The sequence below is a fragment of the Saccostrea cucullata genome, unplaced genomic scaffold, assembly GCF_032062105.1.
Source record: "Saccostrea cucullata isolate Sc308-1 unplaced genomic scaffold, CSIRO_AGI_Scuc_v1 ctg377, whole genome shotgun sequence".
NCBI lineage: Eukaryota > Metazoa > Mollusca > Bivalvia > Ostreida > Ostreidae > Saccostrea > Saccostrea cuccullata.
In genome coordinates this window covers 1-12,963 of record NW_026924229.1, presented here as the reverse complement: position 1 = coordinate 12,963, position 12,963 = coordinate 1, and the positions used below count along the sequence as shown (strand labels likewise).

The window sequence follows — 12,963 nt, the reverse complement described above, 5'->3', positions numbered from 1 at the left end:
AAATTTACGGTGTCTTTGAAATAAAAATTTCATGCTAAATTGACATAAAAAAAGATACTCAGCTTCAATTAGCTATTTTCAAACTGTTTTCCCGTGGGTATTTATTTCATCTTATTTTATTTTCTTCTTTATGATAACGTTGGTATTCTATTATTGCAGAGATATACAATTATGACTCGCTTATACTGTACTATCTAACTGTTAGGAGTAATTTATATTTCACGAGAAAGGGACGTCATACATTTTTTAGTAAATCTACATAACACGGCGTTAGTCGTTTAATTTCTTTAAAATTTCACGTTTTGTGAATAGTGCACAAATTAGAAAATTAGGTATATGGAATACTTTAATTGGAAATAAAGACAAACGAAGTGTAGTTATTTGTTTTTAGAAATTATATTGAAAAATAATAACGCCATTGTGTCCTCTTTGTTACCCCAGCAGTGTTTGTTGTGTGATTTTAAACTTATTTGACAACCTTATGAATTAGGTTTAATAAAAATAAATCCACAAGATTCTGATGTACAAGTAACAGTAACTGGCATAATGCGCCGTTGCTTTATTCTTTAGTTTTCATAAAAAGTTGCACGGAATACCCGATTTCGCGGATTCAACGATACCCTAATATCGAGTATTATACGCGATTTCACGGATAATACCCGATTTCGAGTATTCTCTCCGACCTGTTAAAGTGATTAATGAAAGAATAAAGATTTATGTGCAAAAAGGTCAACTTTATCGTTCTGTAGCTAAGTAAGATGCACACTGACCCCTATTTTCTCTACGATTTTGATTCATACTATATGAATAGTTATCCAAAATACTTCTTGCATGGTCATGTAGTAAATGTATATCAGAGATCAAATCGAACACGTCTATTACCACAGATGACCTAGAAAGTGATAACGACGAAGCATACAATATATTTGATCAGCTGTGTGAAACTAGGTCACGAAATCCAAACAAGTTCATGTGTGCCTACCTGAACATAAACAGTCTCCGTTTTAAGTTTACATATATTAAAGAACTGCTGACAAAAAACACCGTAGACTTATTATTCCTAAGTGAGACTAAAATAGACTCTTCATTTCCCGATGCTCTTTTCTCCGTGGACAATTATCACATGTGGCGTGCGGACCGAAATTCCTCTGGAGGAGGTGTCATAGCTTACCTCAGATCCGATGTCGCCGGAACCCGCAGACCCGAATTGGAGGCGGATGAGGTAGAATCCATAGGAGTTGAAATTTTAATAAACTCTACTAAAGCATTTTTTCTAGGTTGTTACAAACCACCATGTATGAAAGACAACAATTTTGTAAATGATTCTGTGTCAACACTTGACAAAATATCAGTCAAATATGATACTTTTTTTTATGCTGGGAGATTTGAATTTTGATTTAGCAGATGGTGACAAATGTAAACCTTTATTGGATATCTGTGACATATTTGATTTAGAAAATGTTATAAAAGGCAAAACATGTTTTACCAAACAAGGCAATGCCTCTCAGATTGATGTTGTTTTAACGAATAATGCCCAAATCATAGCAAATCATTGTAATTTTAATTGTGGAATAAGTGATGTTCACAACATTATTGCAGTGCAGTTGAAAACGGAAACTATTTTAAAAACTCCCGAATACAGGAATTACAGAAGCTTCAAGAGCTTAAATATGGATTTATATACGGAAGACTTAAGATCTATTGAAGAATCTTACTTTGGTGTTTTACAAGGTGACCCAAACACTGTTTTTAATAATTTTCACAATGATCTTACTCGAGTAATCGACAAACACATTCCAATGAAAAAAGAAAAGTACTGGGAAAACCAGCTCCCTTCATGAATAAGAGGTTGAAAGGTGCAATTTTTAAGAAACGACAACTGCATAATTTATATTCCTCCAACAAATCTAAGCAAAATTGGGAAAATTTTAGAAAACAAAGAAATTATGTAACTAAAGTTAAGCGTCAGTCTGTCAACCAATACTTCATTGAACGGTGTGCAGGTGGACCAAAAAGTAAAGACTTTTGGCCAACTATAAAACCATTTTTGACCAACAAAGGTGTAAATATCAGAAAAAATATTATTCTCTCAGAAAACGAAAGTCTTGTGTCTGATCAAGTTGAAGTATGCAATATTTTTAACAATTTTTTTGTAAATGTTGCGAAAAACATAGGAATAGATTGTGTTGATGTCAATAGTGAACATCCTAGCATTGTGAAAATCTGTGAGAGTATCAAAGATAAGGATGCTGTTGAATCATTTTCTTTTCACCCTGTAGACAATGACTTTGTAAGTAAATGCATTAACAAATTGGGCTTGAAAAAAGCTACTGGAATTGATGGTATTTCGGCTAAAATTGTTAAACTTAGCCATGAACATATATTGAACCCTGTGACCAATATTGTAAATTTTTGTTTTCCTAAAAATGTTTTTCCAGATCGTATGAAAATTGCACAAGTGGTTCCACTTCACAAGAAGCAAAGTATTTTGGAAAAAGGAAACTATAGACCAGTTAGCATTTTACCTACATTGTCAAAGATTTTTGAAAGGGTTATTCATAGTCAATTGTCTGATTTTTTCAATTGCCATTTTAATGATATGTTATCAGCTTTTAGACCAGGGTATGGTTGTCAGAGTGTGTTGCTAAAGATTGTTGAGGATTGGAAGTATGCCCTTGATCATAAAAAATATACAGCAGCAATTATGATGGATTTATCTAAAGCATTTGATTGTATTCCACATGATCTAGTTTTAGCAAAACTTAATGCATACGGTTTTACAAATGCAGCTACTAGTCTTATCTCCAGCTACTTAAGCAATCGAAAACAGTGTGTAAAACTGGGGGAAGTTTGTAGCGATTTTTTAGAATTGTACAAAGGTGTTCCACAGGGTTCAATACTTGGTCCTGTTATTTTTAATATTTTTATCAATGATATTTTTCATTTTGTGTCAGATTGTGATCTCTACAACTATGCCGATGATAACACTCTCTCAAACTCAAGTGACGATATTACATCACTAAAAATACTTTGGAATCAAATTGTTCGAACTTAGTTAAGTGGTTTGGAGATAATCAAATGCAAGCAAATCCCGATAAATTTCAAGCTATATGTCTTGGAAAGAAAACTAAATAGGAAAACATTTGTTTTGAAATGGATGGTAATATGATTCATCCGGAAAACGAAGTAAAATTACTTGGTGTTACTATAGATTTTGAGCTTAAGTTTAGCTCTCATATTTCAAACATTTGTAAAAAAGCTTCACAACAATTAAATGTACTTAAAAGAATAGGGGTACACCTGACCAAATTAGAAAAACTAACTATTTATCATACATTTATCATGTCAAACTTCAACTACTGCCCATTAGTTTGGCATTTTTGTGGGGAACGAGAAACAAGAAAAATGGAAAAAATACAGGAAAGAGCACTGCGGTTTGTTTATGATGACTACAAAAATTCGTATAGTTATCTTCTGGACAAATCAAAATTACCATGCCTCAAACTCAGGCGTATTAGAACATTGGCCATAGAATGTTTTAAGATTTTAAACAAGCAAAGCCCGTCTTACCTGCACGATTTTATTCATATTAAAGAAACACCTTATTCTTTTAGATACACAAAAACTGCTGTTTTACCAAAAACAAGATCAACAACATCTGGGTTGAAGTCTTTTAGATATGAGTCTGCAAAACTTTGGAATTCTTTACCAGAATCTTTTAGAAATATTACTTCTTTTAACCAGTTTAAATCCAACATAAATAGTTGGTACGGAAATTGTTGTAATTGCTGTGCCTGTCGCTAATTTTATTATTTAGAAACTAGTAAACAGGGTTTAAGTTATTTTAGGTTTGTCAGTTTTAATGTGGTGAATAATAATTATGTCATTGTAAAGCACCACGGAGGAATAGTGATATTTTAGTAGTGTGATATCGATGTAATATTTAAAAACTGTTTCTTGTTTATTATGTATGATTGTTGTATTTTATGTAACATTATTATGTAGTCGGAAAATAGCTCTTCAGAGCTAATGTTCTTTGTTGATGTACCCGACTTTAAATAAATATTATCTTATCTTATCTTTTCTAAAAATCTTTGATATGACAAATTTTACGAATGACATATGTTAAGCATTACAAATTTATCTCAAAAGTGAGTACATGTATTATATTTAATTATAATTTCAGCCATTTGTAATCCACCTTGCTTGAATGGAGGGACTTGCTCCTCATCAAAACAGTGTATGTGTCCAAGTTCCTATCAAGGGAGAGCCTGTGAGAGACGTACGCTTCTTTTTCTATTTCAATTTTAAACTAATAAAAGTCGCCGTGTGGCGCAGTGGTTAGAGCTTCTGCTGTAGAGTCGCGAAGTAAGAAGTTGATCTTTACGTTCCGAGTTCGAATCCCACTGTGGTACGTGGGTGCTTCGGATGAGACCTATAAACTGAGGTCCCGTGTCGCAGTAGGTGTTGGCACGGAAAAGATCCCTCGCTGCTCAATGGCCATGAGTGCCGAGTATAGGACAAATTTTATAGCTCCACCGGTGTGGCATCTCCATATGAGTGAAAAATTCACGAAGGTGACGTTAAACAACATTAAAAAAGCAAGCAAGCAATTATGAAGTCTACATTGAATTAATGAATAAACAGATGTTTGCTTCATATTTCTGCTTTTAGAATTAAGAGTAAATATGAAAAAGTTATGCGATTTTATAGTTATTTCACATGAGATTTTTTTCAAAAAGAAAACAATGAAGTTTTTGTAAGTAGTTTTATATTTGAAGTATAAAAACCAAAAACCAAATAAATACAAAAAAAAAAAGAAATGTAGAACAAAACTATTGCCTTTATACGTGATAAAGTACATGTACCAGTACATATAGAACTATTTCTTATAAAATGTCATATTGATGAAAAAGCAACTGTTTTGCAGCTGTTTGTAAACAACCTTGTCTGAATGGTGGAACATGTGTTTATCCTGACATATGTTCTTGCACGGAGACTTATACAGGACTTCATTGCGAAACGGGTTAGTTTTATCTTTTATTTTTTCGTTACGAATTTTACAATAAATAACAACTTTCTATGAGTGCAAATAAAACGTCAGGATGAGGAAAACATTTTTTTTAGAAGTAATTAAGGAAAAAAATAAATACTCTTTAATACATTTGTCTGTCTGTAAAAACAATTTTCTCGAAAATGAAAGTCATAGCACATAATTATAACAAAGACACAAGGATCTTTATAATCACCAGAGTATATAAAAACGCTAGATCAATAGATTAACAATTCATTAATTATGTATGGGACAATCAAAGATCAAGCATAAAAAAGATGTTTTTTCGCCTGTCAGGAGACATAATTTTTATACTTTTATAAGAAAACCCTTTGCTCTTCAGAACAGTAGATTAAATTCCCAATCATGCACTTATACTTTAAGTGCTTTATATACAAGAGGGAGTAGTGGGAGGTTTATAGAGTTTATGAGTGCTCACTGTAGGATCTGATCATATGTGTCTATTTATCATCAAAAGGGACCTATCTTCACATTTAAACTCTCACCCTGGGGTAATAATTTTTACCAATTTGGTAGAGGGCTAGATTAATATTATAATCATTCAAATAGTTCAAGTACTTGATGTGCAGACTGAAGTAAAAAAATAAAAAGACAGTATTTCAAGATTATATTAATTTTCAAGGTTTTTGATCCCGACTGCAGACTCTAGGGAGATAGAAACAATGGATTTAAAGTTTTTTCCTTTGTCCATATAAGCTTTATTCTAAAATTATTTGAAATTGGGTCAGTATTTAAGAGATGATCAAAATAGGACTGATGGTTGACAACAGGTAAAACAGATAGTGATATGTCACCTTAGTGGCTCAGTTGACCTAAAAGTATATCAAAATATTATTTTTACAGCCCTATGTTCCTACCATTCTCCTTGTTTTCCTGGGACCTGTAACGATTCTGTAAATTGTCAATGCTCCGAAGGTTTTTCTGGACAGGATGGAATACAGCGATGCAAAACAAGTAAGAACAACAAGGATATGTTGGATCTTAGTTGAGAAAAAAATTAGTACTGTGCTTCTTGATCACAAGAAGACATAAACAATGAAGTACATTGTGATAAAATTAATTTAGTATGTACAGAAATTTACCAAAAATATTAATAACACTCTTTTGAAGTTTTATTGTATATGAATAAAAGAAGCATATTTCTAAAATAAGTAAATGAACATTTTGCAAAATCATTTTTGAACTCAAGTACCCCCACAAACTACATTGTACCTATACTATGATCTACGTTATACGTAAATGTGATTCAAATTACGAAATTGTGTTGTTATTTATCCAACTGATCTCACATAAATTAAATGTAGATACTGGTAACGAAAAATATAGAGCTGAAAAGTTCATTCAAACAATACAAATCAGGAGCAGAGCAAACATGGACCTCCGAAACATCATAGGTGGGATAAGGTGCCATGGAGGAGTGAGCATCCCCTGTCAACCTGTCACAACCGTCATGCACCCTTTGTCATAACGGGAAATAACGGAAAAATCCGTCGATAAAATTTAGAGTGTGCATAATGGCCTTACATTTAGTCTTTTGATCTTCGTCAAACCAATGGATAAAATTGAACATATTTTATTGACAATTAAAGCCAAAAGGATAAGACACAAGTTCTATAACAACTAAGATAGTCTTCTCCTTATGCAAAATTTTATAACATTGCCAAAATAAAGGACAATTTTTTTAGTAACAAATCAATTAGTAGTGTCAAAGACTGTAAGCTCTTGATACCAGAGTACAATTCTATATACGAGGGGTGATAAAAAAAATTCGCGAACTAATTGAATGACTTCCATAAGAAACAATATTTGGTTTTAATGTTGATTATATTATAAATTAACCCTCTCCGATTTCAATGCACATCAACCACCGTTCTGCGCATGCGCGAATCACGTGATATCGGCGGTCGCGTGACCCCCTCCGTAGCGTTCTGTCACAAAAGTTGAAAGATTTTTCTGAGTTTTATATTTCTTTCCATGTGAGTTAATTTTTATGACAAGAACAGTTCATTTGTCAGAAATGGTCAAATTTCGGCAACAGAATGGGTGGATAAGAATATCCTTTCAAAAAATAAGCATGGCGACCATTAAAACACAAATCTTCTGTCTCGGGAGTGACCTTTATTTAAGGTGATAAAGAATGGGTGCCTCCTTTTTATCATATCTAATATGTTAAAAATCTAAAGTAAACGATATCTTAGGAATTTAATAAAGATAATATTGTTCAAATATTCAACTATTTTTCAAAGTGTAAATTGAAGGTCTTCGATAGCAAATTGCTTAATTAAAAACACATATCTTTTCAAACTTGCTTTCACTGGGCAAGATGACGAGTATCATTTTTAACCATCTGCCTTCCTCCAAAACGATCAATCCAATCATTAATTGAATTTATAGGAACTTAATTATCTTAATAAACCGTATGCAAATTATTATATGATACTGTAGAGGGATTTCTAAGATATACAATAAATTGTACAGTCGTTTGTTAAACGAGTTCGACTGAGACAACCATTTTTCGTCACAAGTGACCTACATAGTGACGTCATTTTCACATTGTGACGTCACAAACAAGGAGAAAAACTTAATTCAGCATATGCTATTTATAGACCTTATGTATGGCTATGTGTGTACCGAATATCATTACCGGTGTCGCATAATATTTGGTCCGCCTCGTTTAAAGGTCCGGCCGGACCAAATACGATAACATATTAGGTCCGCCTGGCTCTATAAGAAAAGGTCCGCCCTCAGCCTATTATACAAATTGTATGCCTGTGTTCATTCGATATTAATTGAAAAACTATTATTTTAAAATTAATTGAGAATATAAAGTCGTATTAATAGCTAGTGTTTCCTCCAAGAGAATGCAGTAAACAATAAGTAAGAAATTAATACATAAATAATATATTTATTAAAGAAATGTATAGATTTATTGATCGAGTTTCCTCTCGGGAAGATGAGACATGCTTATTTTGTCGTTTTTCTCGTGTTTTGACATGAAGATATATGAAATATAAAGGGCGGACCTTTTCTGATAACTGCGTTTTAAGGCGTTTTAAGGTCCTCCCTGTCCTTTTCTATAGTTTTTAAGCTATGAAAATAAACCCTTTCCAGAAATTTCCCTTTGAAACATAAAGATATCTGAAATACAGAGGGCGGACCTTTTCTGATAACTGCGTTTTAAGGTCCGCCCTGTCTCTTTCTTGTGTTTTAAGCTACGAAAATAAACCCTGTCCAAAAATTTCCCTTCATAACATACAGATCTCTGAAATACAGAGGACGGACCTTATATATACTCAACAAAAAAAGATACGCATATTGTTTTACTCGTCAAAGAAATTTTAGAAATGTACATGAAACAACTATTATTTATATCATTGGATACATGTGACCTATTTAAAGGACAACATGGGGTTTTAAAACCCAAATGTTGAATTATCTCCCTTGATTAAACATGTTTATGAAAGTAGTGTTTTTCATGATTTCTTCTAAATCGGATGTCTATTTTCGTTGGTATTTTGGATTTAGAGAAACTATTAATACTTACAGGCGTAAGATAAATAATTATAAACAATTTTTCGCAAAAGGCGTCAGATAAATAATTATAAACAATTTTTCGCAAAATGTCGGTTATAATAGAAAATAATTTACAGTTATTTCAAAAAGAATCATTAATTTTATAAAATTATACCATCAGCTTAAGTTAATATGATACACAACATTTTTAATATAAAAATTTTGTATATTTACATCTGTACATGAAGCACTAAGTCTAGTTAACAGATTTTTTTTTCATTCATTTTGTTCCCTAAATTAAATGTCAAAGACTGCGCCGAACTTATGTCCAAGACATTTGATTTACTAAACAGTCTATAATTTATTCTTTAAAATTTTCCATTACCGAAATTTAAATCAATTGCTTTTCATGTATAGATATCAGAGATTTAAAACAATGACCGATTCTTATCGACTCGGAATTTTAAATATCAGACACAGTTTTAATTCAATTAGTTTGAATTTAACTAATAGAAACGTCGGTATATTCAAGTTCAATATCGGTAAAAATTTTAATTTGAACATAAATATCAAAAAATTATTATACGCTTAATCTAGTATTTTTAAATTTTAGCTCAGATTATGACACGCCATATTTAGCTTTAAATATTCAAATAAAGACTATACGATTATACTTATTAAGTTATTATAAATGTCGCGGTTTTGAAGTGTACGCATGAATATTTTGTTCTTTAGCATAATTTATCAATTTAAAAACTTCAAATCTATTGATATATAAAGCTAACGCATGACCATTAGGTTCACCGACCATTCAATGACAGCACCATCTGCCGCGGGCTCTACCTGTGGGTACCTGTCAGGTAAACAAATACGTCACACCCCATTGTTTTATTAGCTATTCACACCGACAGATTTCACACCTTGAATCGTACTAATTTACACAAAGTAAATTCTAAGGAAAAACAAACACTTGCACAATAATTGTGGCATTATTTTTAAAGAAATTATGGTCCTAAACTGCAATGCTCAAAGCACACTAAACGAGTAGATTCTTGTCTAGAGATACGTGTATGTTGTACAAAAAATGAAATACAATAGGGTAAATCCTTCTGATCATATAGTATAAACTGATTCTCTTTAATATCATATGTTAAAGTCAAGATTAAAACATTTTGCACCACCCGGACCTTAAAACGTAGGGGGACCTTTTCTTATACGGGCCCGGCCGCCAGGAGGCGGTCGGTTAGTTGATATGAAAGTTTTAAGTCGCCGTGCGTTTCTGCGGAGTTAGAACAATATAAATAAAAATATTTAATAACATTCATATTTTAGAATATTAAACAAAGATATTCTAAATGTTTAACAAGAGCACAATAATCATAAAATTTAAAAAAAATATAAATAATTGGGTAAATATTTCATTCAATCCTGATTGACAAACTCTGACATTACTAAAGTGCGGAGAAAATTAGCACGAAGTGTCTTATGCAGGCAAAGTCTAAAACAAAGACCACGTTGCATAGCAACAAATTTTATTTTCTCTTTTTAAACAGCCTAGACAGGATTTGTTGTACCTATTTTAAAATGCCGTGTATATTTATACATCTCCTATGGACATTTTTCAAAAAATTGATGAAATATTGATTTCTTAAAAGCACAGAATCGTACGACAATTTTGTTCATGAGACTAGGATAAAGCGCGTTTTTAGCATTTTCCACCAAAACAAAGAGACTGAAAGAGAAGAAATGTAGTGGTGGATCTAGATGGATTTGGGGGGTTGTTAACATCCTCTAAGAATGTCCATCATATTTCATATTTGTTCCGTTTAAATTAAAGTTAAACTATAGCTAAGTTTAAACTTTAGTTTTGTACTTTTATGTAATAATTACTTAAACATCAAACTTCCACCAGAGTTCGTTTGTACGAAACTGCGTGCAGACACGCAGAGGTCTATGGACAGTTTGCTTACACATATAATATTGTACATGCATTATGCATGAAGAAAATCGGCAATGTCGCATGCAAGTATTTCATGTCACGAGGATATTTCAACAGATAATAAGAAATTTTAAAAACGGATCACGCAAATTTCAGTTTCGAATTACTTTATCAAAGGAAGAATTAATTGGTTTGCGGCCGATTTTTGACGCTTGCGTCAATATGTTTCTTGTTCTAATCTGAATTGTGATTTTATAGATATAGAGATAATTCGCGAACTTTTTGATCACCCCTCGTATACGAAAAATTAAGATTTTTCAGAGGATTTACCATATTCTTTTAAAAATGTATGAATAACTTTAAAAATTTCTACATTTTGTTGATCAGAGAATGAATCAACAACCTATAACATCAAATGGACATCTATCATGTACAAATTGTTGAATGATAATAAATTACTCATTATTTTGCCGTTGCATATTTTCTACAAACAAAAAACAAATGAGAGGGATCCTCTTTTTGTCAACATGAGTAATTCGGATTGTCTATTATCGTCAAACCAGTCAGATTCTGCTGTTTTTGTTTGTAGTGAGGGGTCCACTGATAACTCGATGTACGTCTATCCTAGCCAATATTGAAAAGACAGGACAAAAGAGAGAAAAATATCGCTTTATGACAGATTCCTCTGAACCAAATTCTACCAGAGTCGATACATTATGGGTCAATCAAAAAGATTACAATTACATGAACGTCGAATTTGCTGCTTTTGATGCAGAACCAGACGACCTAATGCTGCCAAACTATGTAAAACAGTTCAAATTTGGAATTGTTTCCGGGGAAATACAAATTAATTTACACAAGGTGGACAGAAATGGTAATATGCACTTTTCATTTGTTTTCCATGTCTGAGCATTGAATACTAGAAAAACACGTCATAGAATTTTTGAATAGGTAGTCACTGTTCCTTTGTAAAACGCCCAACACATATAAGTTTAAGTTTCAGGCTCTTAAATACGAGACCCGTGTCACGATAGAAGTTGACTCGCTAAAAATCAATCCTGAGTGCATTGTAAAGGTCTAAAATTGAAGCCCTTCTCGGGCATATGAAAATGTCTCTATATGTGTGAATTTTTTTCGAATGCGATGCAAACAATACACAACTAATTAATCCATCATACCTAGAAGAAAAAGCACCAAATATCTACATATAAAAGCGAGTATTTTTGAAAAATAAATAACTAATGATGTTTGCATGAAATATTCAATTGTGAAGTAAATTTAATATAAATACTTTCCTGTGTTATTAGATCCAAACCAAGCTTTTGTGAGCCAAAACGAGACCGTAAAGTGCATCGACCAATCAAATTCTCTCAATCAAATGAAGATCTTTTTCAGTGTAACTTCACAGATGAAAACTTTGACAGGCTACTGGAAAACGGAGACAAGTAAGAAACAGCCGTTATCGATCATTTTAACAAATATACTTCCGAGTGATGAATCTTTGTTTAAGATATATGATATTTTTAAAATTCAGCATATAATTAAAGATTTCACCTTTTTAACTGATATCTAAAATTGATGTCTATTTAGTTTGACATTTAAAATACAGTAGCTTATTTTAGCATATATGTTTTAATACAGTTTGACGATAACAGTCATTGCCAAGAGTGGGGGATTTCGAGAACTTAAAGAAGGTCCAAAATCTTATATAAAGGATGTATTCAACGGCCAAAAGTCTAAAAAGTCTACAATGTTTCGATTTGACTTTGAAAAACCTCGTCTTCAAAATGAATCTCTAGGTTCACAAGCATTTGATGTTATAGAAGATATTACAAAGGTTTCTTTTTATTTCCTTTTTTTCCAAATCGCTAGTGCAATTATTGAAATTCATATATTTATACGATTTAAAATACTCAGATTGAATAAAGAAAACTAAAAATCGTAGTCATGATAGAGAAGTTCAGTATTCTGATATTTTAACATAACGACCATAGAAAATATAATTATCAGAAATTTTATTCTGTGCATAAACGGTATTTGATGTACATGCTTATATATCCATTATGCCAGAAGCTAGATGAATGTAAAATAAAATGATAAAAATAATACATTATTCTCGTTCAACCTTAAGTCTCCAATAACATTTACTTGGAACAACTGGATGGATGATCTGTCAGGTCTGAAAGGGTACAAACTACAGGTTTATTTGCTGAAACTGAATACAACGTATCTTTCTGAACCTTATCCCTGGAACCCACTTCAAGAGATAGCCTTCAATGAAACTGAGTCGAGTTATATCTACACGCCTCCAAAAGCAGGGATGTTTTCATTTATTTTAAACGTTATAGACAAAGCCAACAACACACGGTACGCTCGAACCTTGGTCTTGTATGATCCTTCATCAAGCATCACTCTGTCGACCTCACCGTTCATTGCC

At 32.2% G+C, this 12,963-nt stretch overlaps 1 pseudogene; it reads left to right on the top strand.

The window, feature by feature from the left end:
- The first annotated feature begins 3,153 nt into the window (after positions 1-3,153).
- On the top strand, positions 3,154-12,957 carry LOC134265989 (uncharacterized; annotated as a pseudogene).
- The last annotated feature ends 6 nt before the right edge of the window (positions 12,958-12,963 follow it).